The following is an 11308-nucleotide window of genomic DNA, read 5'->3' as shown; positions in this document are numbered from 1 at the left end:
GAGGCTGCTGGTGCCCAGGTCCTTATTCTGAGCATCAAGCAGCAAGACCTAATCTCTGCAGATGTCAAGAAACATTGCCTGTGAGCCCACCCGAGAGCAAGGCATGTGTGGAGACCTCAACAGCACCCTTTCATGGCACTGGACCTGCTCCTGGGTATGAGAGCAGCCCCCGGCACAGCTGTGGGAGACAAAGGAGGATGCTTACAGGTACATAACCCAAACACAGGTAACGGTAGCATTATCTTTAATAATATATTTGCCTTTCTCTGGCCAAACACAGCATTTTAGTTAAGACACTGCATTTCACTTACATCTGGTGTTTACACAAGCCAGTGATTCAATGCCAGACAAATCCTGCATAATCTCTTCGGTATAATAGAGCTGCCCGCAGCATTTCTTCTCTGTCTTCTTGCTGGAGGCAATGGCTGGTTCTGTGGGCAATAAAAAGCTGATGACAGTTTCAGCCTAATCAGTCCATTCACCCTTTCAGGAGAAATGCCCAGAAACCAGCAACAATTTTATGTATCTCCAAAATTGGATGACTCAGTAAAGTCATGTCTTCAAGGTGGCCCTCTAATCAGCTCTCTTTTATACGTATCAAGAATGACAGCATATGGCATCTGTGAAAGAGAAGATTTAAAGCTATGGAAGTTAGCTTTACTCTTACAGGAGAGTATAAAAGGATGCCTCTGCAAAGCTTTGTGGAGGTCACTCAGAGGACATCTACCAATGTTGCTTAAATAAGAGTTAACTGAGTTATTCATTCCTTTTTTAGTCTCTTTTGGCTTCAAGTTCCCTGCCTAAAATACCTTGATCTTTCTTCTTTTCTCTGTGTCTCATGGTTGAGCAGAATTAGTAATTTGGGTTTTGGGGTGGGGTGGGAGAGGCTGTGTTATGAAAGCAGTTTCAGACTGCATTTCTATGCATCCAGACTTGGGGGGGGTGTCTGCTTTTCAGAAGAAGTATATTCCATTTTATCTATCTATTTATCCCCAAGTTATCTACGTGCATCTCTGCATTTATGAAAATAAACATACGGGTGTCAGAATAAGGGGAAGAAACAAAGAGTCAAAATGAATTATCATGCACTCATTCATTAACCCTCCTGGAAGTGAGGTCCTGCTTGTAGGTAAAACAAATACCTTTTCTGTACCAACACATAAAAGTAACTTAGCATCCTTTGCTTGGGCTCTCATTCAGATGCTGCTCTGGAGCAAAGAAGGAAGTGCTGGTATGGACAAGTTTGATGTATTAGGGTTAATTCAGCTAACCATGTAGGAAGAAGATTTAAATTAAACCATTTTATGTATCCAAAGATAGTTTGTGAGTACTTTTCTATACTTTTCAACAGAGGCAGTGTTATTATGAATGTGCAGCTTGCCATCCTAGCCAGCAAGGGAAGCACTTGTCACTTGTTTTTTTTTGCTTTCTCTTAGGTTGCAGGCACACTTGCTAAACTTTACTAATTGCATTTTGGAAAGATTGGAGAAATTGTCTGGGAATGAAAAGAATCCATAAATGCCTGAAAACAAACCCAGACAGACAAGGAAGCTGGATAAAACCTGACAGAATCCACTAAAACCCCCTCACATCTGCACCTGTGTTGTGGTAGATCTGTGGATCCAGCTGGATTTTCATTTCAAAACCCTGAAGTCTCATCAACCAGAGGAGTTCAGCATGGGGACAGGTTGCAAAGTCAGGTCACAAAAGTGTTCAGTAAAGTCTTAACTTCCTGCTGAGGGCAGTCTTTTGATTCAGTTTCTTCCAAGAAAGCAGTACTGGAGGCTATATGGGATTGTGATAGAGGACTATCAGAGATGGATGAAATTTAAGGACATCCCCAGTCAATCTGAAGAAGACCCAGTATTAGCCATTCTCATATGTAGAATAACTTTCAAACATGCATACTCATTTATGCTATACAAGGGTGATCAAAGACCTGCATAATTTAGTGTTAACAATATTCGCTGTCAGAGTAGATGGGCAAAACATGGTTTATGAAAAACACGATTGGTCCATGACGTGACATTTTCAAAAGACCAAAAGGATTACTTTTTCCAGAGCCAAAGGGCAGATTCAATGCAGCTCTCCAGCCAGCTCAGACATCCACAAAGTAGGCTGCTGCAAAGTAACGCTCTGGGTCCTGAAGAGCAGGAAAATCGACTCAGGCAGGGCAAAAGGGAACCGAAAGCTTAAGCAACCAGGAGCTTACAATGAATAATCCTGCTCAGTTTGTGGAAAGACTTCTATGCAGAGAATAAAGGTAAAAAAAAGAAGTAGCAATCTAGCTGGTCATAATAGCAGTTGTTGGAGGTGAGTGAAGGAGAGGGAAACAACATCCTTGCTTTCCCCACAGATTCCACAAAGGGCTGGGAACAGACTACATTACCTATTTGGTCTGCCTAACAGGTCATCTGAACTTATTCTTCCTTCTGAGGGCAAAAAACCAGTACCAGCCTTTACCCGTGAATTTGGAAGGGCATCATTTGGTGCAGAGAGGGGAAAGAAGGGGTTTACATTTGCCTGTCCACTCTCTGCTGGAAGGGGAAGTACCAGCTGTGCTGACAGGTCCTTACTTGTCTCTTCTGACCATGCCTGTTTGGAAAGCAGCTCCTAAATTTCCTCTGGGATTCAGCCCAGCCTGTCTTGAAGCCCAGAGGACATGAACCACAGTGCACTAAGTCCTGCTAGTAATAGCTCTGTAACTTGCCATGAACAAGATTCCCGTGCCAAAATTAAATGCCCTGAAGAAGCACGTCAGAGTTTTCTGCAAGAACAGTAGCAGCTCTGTTCAGAACCATCACCATGCAGCAGATAAAAACCTTTTAAAGGATCATGGTGAAACAACAGTAGAATAAAAGAACAGGGGAAGAAAAAGCCTGTCACCAGCTTCGCATTAACCTGCCCCCAGCTGCCTTCATCATGTTAATTTGATATTTTACACGTGTTAGATCAACGGGGAGCACAGATGGCTGCACTCACGTGTGAGGCTGCAGACACCCACTGGGGCACCAGCAGCACCTCTGTCACTTCCCTGCGATGTGGGGAAGGGGGCTCCTGCCAGCTTAGTGACAGGAGTAGGTCACTGAAGGTTAATTAAGGCAGTCAGCACATAATTATCACTCCCTTGTCAGCCTCAGCCTCTCAGGAATAAATTAGAGGGACAAAGTACTGAGGAGCTGTGAGAAGATCAAACTGGGGCTGCACCTCCTCATGGTGCAGGAAGGGAAGGCCACCTTTCCAGAGGTCCCTGCTTCCATTTGCTGGGGTATTTTAGAGGCAACTGCAACTATATGAGGGGAAATACTGATATTTGAACATTTTAGGTAGCTACATTAATTTTCCTTAAGCATTTAGTAGCACTAAATATGAACCCAGTGGCCACAGGCACATCTGTCAGATGGATTGTTTTCACACTTCCCCAGTCCCTTGATCAATCTACATTACTCTGGGCTTGTGGTAAAAGGGACACCTTAAGATGATTTATAGTGCTCTTGAAACTACAGCTCCAGAATGCAGAAGCCTTATTTGCAACAAAGATGACAAGAGCTCAATCAGCCATCTCTTTGCACACGTGTAATCACTGAAGACAAGGCTTTCCCTGTATCAGCAGGTGAATTCCCAAGGTAGGGTACTTGTAAGGCAGAGTTTGCAAAAGTTACAGTTGCAGTTAACTTACTGTTAATGTTTTACCTCAATGCTGTCAAATAATGCATAAAACAGCTTATGCACAGAGAGGAAACAGTGGTCACTGCACTAAAAGGGCGCAAGTCACAATTCTGATGGGCAGCAGAGCAGAATGACTAAGGGAGGACAGAAGGTTCAGGGTTTAGGTGGGAGGTAGAACGAAGTTACAGAATATAAAATGTAAAATGTTCTGCTCATTGTGGGAAACTTGAAGGTCAGAAAAATGCCATTCCTGGTGTCACTTCTGCATTTTCAGTATTAAACGCTGTTCTCCACATAGTGGTTTTCCCCATCCACTGAAATCACATAAAAACTTCCCAACAGCAGCTGCAAAAAAAAAGAGAAAAAAACCCTTAAAATCTGAGTTAAAATTCATCTCTTGTTTGCTTCGGCACCTTGCTGGTATATTCTATGTAACAAACCTCCTCCTGTGAGGGATGCCATGACGAGTGAATAGTAATCTCTCTACTGTGTGAGTAGGTAGACTTGGAGAGGTTGCAGAAGACCTGTTGTCAGCATGTCCCTTATGGCTGTGGAGTTTGGAATATCTAATGCCCCTTTACATAGACCACAGCAGTCTTCACCATGCACAGACCGGCCACAGGGACAGCTGCACAGCAAATTTACATGGAGCTGACTTCATCAACACTAGAACCAGGAAGGGAGACGGCCCAGTACTGGAACTTTCCTGTCCTCCCATAAGCAGACATGACCTCTGTCCCTCTGCATCCTGCTGTGGCACAAGCCAACATATGCAGCTCAAGAAAGGAGGCCTCCTCGAAGCAGAAGTGTGCAACTATCAAAACCCATCTACTGCTGTATGCATGCATCCTTCTCAAGGTAACGGGTGGCTGGACAAAGGGACTGCCAGACTATGTCTTGTGTTTATCAGGCACCTTCTCCTTTTCTCAAAAATATACTTGAGTTAATGCCAGGTACTAGTACAGGTGGTCACCATCCCTAGCTCTTTATAGCTGTTTATAGCTTTTTTTCCACTGAAACAAAGCATAGACAGAAAGCCAGAAACTGTTTATTGAATAAATAATTGAATTGAGATCATAATTTCCTATGTGGTCGGATGATCTGAGGAGACACTTTGGCTGCAGAATGCCTAAAGCCCCAAAATACTGAATATGATGTCGATATGGGTTCTAGTTTTACAGTAAAGTTCCTTACACCCAAATATAGCTCTTCCAGGTGCTTAACCTCAAATGCCAATTGACTGGGTTAAATCTGCAATGAAGTCTTTTCTTTAAATAAAGTTAGTGTGGGGTTCATCACTGCTGCATCTGCATGCATCAGACTGTAGGGCTCTTGCTGCTCTTACTGCTGTTTGGCTTTTGCCAGACCTGCTGCCTCATCTGTGTTGCATACAGAGGATATTTTCCTCATGAAAAGTCCATGAGTTTTAGTACAAAGTCCATAGAAGTAATACGCAGGATATACAGTAATATATCCGAGATCTGATGTACCTCTGATGGGCTCCTGCTCTATAATAAAGCATTCCAAGATTTCTAAAACTCTACCCAAAACACCCAAAAGAATAAAAAAACTCAGTTAGTGAAATCATAGCTGGCAGGAAACTTCTTAGGTAGGTCGTGTTCAAGCCATTACCCACAGATATGGGATCACTCTTCTGTGATATTCAATATTCCACAAGTCAACAGAACCATTTTCTCAAGCCTTGTATGTCACTAGTAGTTTGTCTGTACTTCGGCCCCCACCCCCATTCCTAGCTTTCTTTTCTCAGACAGTTTTCTGGCAATAGAAAATGAGCAATTTCTGCTAAAAAGAAAGAAGGTTTTTCTAACTGTAGCAAATGCAGGGACCACGGTGTTGCCTTGCCAATTGCAATAAGAAAATGATGGACACAAAATTAAATAAGAAGGGATAGAGTGAAAAGATCCCTCTGTCTGCAAGTTCCCAAACCCAGGTCCAAAGGCTTAACACAAAGGTAGGCATCTTGATAACGTCAGTGGAATGAAACCTTTTCTGCCTTTGCACATCACTCTTTATAACCATCTCCAAATCTGAAAGTGACATATCAACAAAGTCATAAGCAGAAACTTCACAGGTCTCCAGCTCGCTACAGTGAATCCAAATTCCTGTGTCATGGTGTATTCTTAACACTGACTAGAAAATGCTTGAGAGTTGTGTGTTCCTGACTTTCTGTGAAAGTTGTTCCCTTATACTGCAGGCAGCCACTTATCTGCAGGCATGTGGTGCTGAGTAAATCTGCCAACCACTTCCAACTTTTCCCAAGAGAAAGCACTAAGAGAACATATTTTTCTGCACAGAACACCAAGAAATAACCTTGGGCAGAGTATTCCTGCCTTTTTCCCTTGCTACTTTTCCATGTTTTCAGTAGTGAGTTGGAGTGTGGCCTTGCAAAGCTGAACACTATTGTCTCACACCCTAATTCAGAGGAACCCCAGTTTTACCACCTGAACCACATCTGGCTTTGGCAGTGTAGCTGTTGTACAAAGAGACTGTTAAGTTCTGGATGGCATCCGGACTCTGCTATACTGCGTGTTTGAAAGAAGAATGATTAAAAAAACTTCCACTGTGAGGATAAAACCTCAAAGATTTTGTCAGAAAAACGTGTCCCCCTGTACCACTGCTTTCTGGAGAAGTGGGAAAATCTGGCTTGTACTGCCTTGTCATTCAACAAGCTTTTTGTTTGGGAAAGACTCCAGAAAGAGCTAGTTCCTCAAGGACTCCACAGAAGGCTATACTAGAAGCTAACTCATAGACAAACAGCACCTTCATGGTGTTTAAATGTGTTTTACCTGTAGATGGACAAAAGAACTGAGATTTCAGGAGATGTATGTGAACACCTCTTTCACCACTGCAAAACCACCATCCTTCCCTTCCTCTCTATCTGTTAAACAACCTAAACATATGTCGGTGAGTACACTTGTACAGCCAAGTAGCACTTCTACTGTCAGCTCCTTTCCATTGATTACTCTTCCCTGCCGCTGACCTATCTCACAATAACTTCCCACGGCTCACGCTTTGTGCTGAGGGCCTGGTTTGCATAAGAAGCTTTACGCAGTAAGGCAGGATCAGTACACCCCAGCACTGCCGCTCCTATTAGCCTATTTTCATCGAGACATGAGAAGCTGAAGTGAAACGCACCCCATTCTGAGTTGTGAGGGTGCCTGCTGTGAAGATGCAGTGATGTCAGTGCTGAATAATTAAGTGATAATGTAATAACTGTGAGTTTGTGCTCCATTAAGTGAGCTCCCGCTGACTGCTTAATGAGCAAACAAAACCTCAAACCCCATTAATATTATTTTTGTTACATTAAATGTAAAAATGAAAACTCAAGTCCTCGGCAGTAACCACTGGGGAGTCATCTTCTAAAACACAGGCCAGGATGGAAATCATGAGTGATCCCATTGCTGCGTTTTTGAAAAGACCCAGAGTTTATTTTCTTTTCAGGAGGGTGGAGAACGAGGTAACAATACTGATGGGTTTGCTGTTTCCTCTGTGCAACATCTGAATCCTTTGTTGCAAAAAGATCCTCAACAGGTCTCCTCTTCCTGTAACAACACTGCAACCACTGTATCGCAGTCTGTGCAATGTGCAGTTCCTTTGCTTGTAGGTGTTTGTAATCTGTGGGGAGTCCAGAGGAAATAATACTCTTATTTGTCAATATAACAAACAAGATTTACAAAAGATGATAAGAAACCCCTCCCAGTGCTATTGGGATGGCTGCAATATTTGGGAAGAAGAAAGCCCTGTCTATGTTTCTCCTGTCAGGACAATGAGTGAATGTAGCATCTTTTAGCAAGGAGTCAGGTGAGGTATGGCCACTGTGAGAAGACCTACAGACCACAGCAGCTTCAGGCAGCCAGGACCTCAAGTCACACGTAGCTTTTAAATCAAGGCTGCTCCTTTGAAAATAAAGCCGGCATGATTCAGAGATTAACACAAGGTTTAGGCTTCACACAAATGGTGACAGTATCAACAGAGCGAAGCAAGAGACAGATAGCCTTTTTGCTTGCACCATTATCTATCTCACATATGATCTGTGGGAACACAGTAAACCCTGGATTCTATTATTTTCCCCAGATGGTATTAAGGAAAAACAGGATGTGAAGTTTACAGCTCAGTGCCCTAATTTCTGGAGGTCTGTTAGCTGAAATGGAGCTTCTAACAAAATATTTATATGTTCTTAGAAGCTTTCTCATGAAAAGAAACAAGCATTATTTGCATTTTCACTGGTTTTATTTGAGAATCCTGGTCAACATAAATTATTCAATGTACAGAATTTATAATCAAAGCATAAAGACCTGTATTTGCTTAGGAAATCTTTCCTAGGGAAACGTGTTGTTCCCAAGTACCTCATAGGTGCATAAGATTTGGTACTCTATTAAGGAACTTAAAATTTGTACACAAAGAGAGTGAACTACCTGCTGTTTCAACTCATAATAACCTGCAGTGACAGTCTGGGTGTACCCTTGTTTACTCCAACCAACATGCCGAGTCTTACAGGAAATACAGAAAGATAACATGCTAGAATGACATCCCCCACTTCCTGAAGGACATACTCCCGTATATCATCAAGGACACTGTCAGCAGGTGATTATTTTTCTCCACTAAAAGTAAGCTGGTCTGTATTCTTTATGATACTATCTGTAAGGCAAGGGCTTCATACCCTTGGTAATAAAATAGGGTATTTTGTAAGAAACACAATACTAGCAATAACAATAAGACAGTAGAAGAATTGGGGAAAACAGCATGTTAAATATAATTCCACTTTTATAGTTCATTGCTCCAAAACAGATTTCAGCAGTGAGGTAAACTCCAGCTCTGGTTGTTAGGGAATGCTTTCCAGTGGTACTCTTGGATGCGGCTTTGTTGAAGAACAGCTTTAACAATGTTGGTAAGATCTTCCTCCATCATAAAGTGGGTCCTGCCGTTCCTCCCTGCCCCTGAAAGAAGTGAAAGTTATTCCCAACAAAATAATATCTGTGCCCTGTGCTGAGCTCTGTCTACTGTAAGAAGACAAATAAGATGGAGATTGAGAGGTCCATTAAGGATGGTGCTACCTAAGATGCTCAGATACGGAGGAATGGGAAACTGGTTTTAGCACAGCAATTGACAGGTGAAGACCATTGTAAAAGACCAGTTTGATGATGTCAACCATCTGGCAGTAAGTTCTTTGCATCCTAAACACTTACTGTATCATTGGCACAGGCCAAGCTGAGGGATTTTCTTTTTAAACATACTTAATAGCTGAAAGAACAGTCCTTTCTGTGATTATGATGACTGTCAAATGCTAATATCTCATTTAAGGCCAGATGAACATTGCAAGCCAGTTGTTGTTTTAGTAAAGGTATGCATTAGATACAAATGGAACAAGTTAAAATGTAGCAACTGCCAGAATGTTTCAAGCCAACTGGGAGTATGCTAGATTTTGAACTTGGACAGGTCATCCTCGTTTAAAACCCCGTTATCCTTGCATAAAGGCTTGCTTATGCTCCCAAAAGGTACTAGGTCCTCTATTAATGCTAGAGATTTTCAGCCTAAGGAAGATTATTTAAAGTCATGCTATATGTAAGAGTGCATTGGTATTCTTTCTCAGGTTTCTAAAAGGAGAAATCTTGGTTCCCAGATTCAGAAACCAAAGCATAACATTTGTTCTGCAGACTTCTAAAACTGCAGGAAAATTCCTCTCCCACAAAGTAAATGAACTAATGAATTCAAATAAAGTTCAGCACTTTAATGTAAAAATAATAAACACCCCAAAATAACAAACTATGCATACACGCAGAATTACTTCTTCCTTCTTGTGGAATAGGTTGATTTACAAAGAGCTGGAGCTGTACTTTATGAAAGACTCTGAGGAAACAAACCTGCTCTAAATTCTTTTATTCTATCATGCTGCAGAGAGGTTGCACTACATGGTATTGGCTAAATTGGCATGTAACAGTGCAGAGGCTGATGTACTGGATTTATTCCTCAATGAAAGTATAAAGCTAGTCCAGCCTTTATTGTCAAAAACCACAAAGGTAACCTAAAGCATGAATTACTTTTTCAGTCACTGGCAAAGAATAGGCACTGTCTGTATACCCTGCATTAGTACACGTAGGCAAGTGATAATTCAGAAGAAGTCATGCATCTATCAGTCAATATTTCCATGCCGAGAGAGTTATTGTGGTCAGAGAATGATTTATTGGGTCAGGAACTTTATTTAAAAGTCATAAACACAGTGTCATCTGATTACTTTTGTGGTATGTACCTACTTGATCCAGGCTACACCTCAAACAGAGCCTTAATCTTGACTTCTGTAGAAAATCAAAGCAAAAAGTAGCAGGTATGCTCTCAGCATCCAAACCATTGCAGCTTTTTTTTTTTTTTGCAGAGTTCATACTAGTATGTGACACTAATGAGATCTCTATAGTACCTTTAAAGTTACTTCTGAAGCCAACTCATTTTCTTCAATTTTGAAGTTTATAGTCCTCATAAATGCCATAATCAATAAACCCTCTCCAGCTATCAATCTGAAATAAGGCACGGAGAGGATACCATTTTTCATGCATTCATTATGCAGTATTAAGGAAGAGCTATAATTATACTCTCCAGAGCTTGGAAAATGGCACACAAGAACGGCTAAGGCAAGACTTTCAAAGCTGCAGGCAGTATTTTCAGAAGCAGCAAGGCACTTCAGCTATTAAACCCAAATATCCACTTCAGTGGTATTTAGGCATCTAACCCGTTCAGATGTCAGCTCTGTCCAGTCTCACATGGACATGCTACCCCTGCGTATTACATGGGGTCACAATTAAAGCAGAGAGCAACCAGCTCTTGCTCTTGCTTGGCGCAGCTCTGCCCACTGACTGTGTGTCAAGACTTCTAGCTTGCTGAGGAGCTGTCACACCTACAGCAAAGCAGAAGTATTTGACTCTTTGATCTGCTTTGAGTCAACTAAAGTCAACAATCTTTACATCGCTCTCACACTCTCCACTCATTATCATGGTACAGTTAGTTTCTTTTTCCCTCCCATACCTTTACTTTGAAAAACTCATCTTCGATATTTAGCTGAGAAGGCAGGCCACAAAATCACAAGACTCTATAAATATTTTTTATGAAACAGCAACGTGTTCTAGCTGCCAAACATTCCCCAAATCAGCCTCCTAATCAATAGTGCGCAAGCATTTTCAGCAAGAACTCTGCTACTTTTATTAATCAATATGAAATGTAAAATAAGGAAATTCAGGAAAACTTTGAATGCAACAGTAATTGCGGTGCTAAAACCTGGATTCCATAACAACAGTCTAAGCAGATGTTAGCTCTTTGTTTACTGTTTAAAAAAATCTATTCAAATGCCAAAGTCAGCAGTGCCTGTGAGCTTCTGCTTTGCCTTTCCCCTCTACCCAGTCTTGTATCTTGAGATCTATTTTTAATGTTGATTCAGGTAAGCGCAGATTCATTCCGCTGTTGGGCACTTGCAGGCTGCAGGACAGTGTCTGGCCCTTGCATTGCTCTGTGGAGGACCTTTGATAATGGGGCTTTTCATGCTCTGCTTATTGAAGAGCATGGTTCAAGGAGGAACTTGGAGGCTGTGCTCCCCAACTCACAGCCAACATGGCTTGTAGCCAGGGCTGGGATT

Source organism: Pezoporus wallicus, unplaced genomic scaffold (assembly GCF_028554395.1).
Source record: "Pezoporus wallicus isolate ANWC-B61680 ecotype Strahan unplaced genomic scaffold, APGP_CSIRO_Pwel_v1 contig_3181, whole genome shotgun sequence".
NCBI classification, from domain to species: Eukaryota; Metazoa; Chordata; class Aves; order Psittaciformes; family Psittacidae; genus Pezoporus; species Pezoporus wallicus.
Note: the sequence above shows the minus strand (reverse complement) of the source record.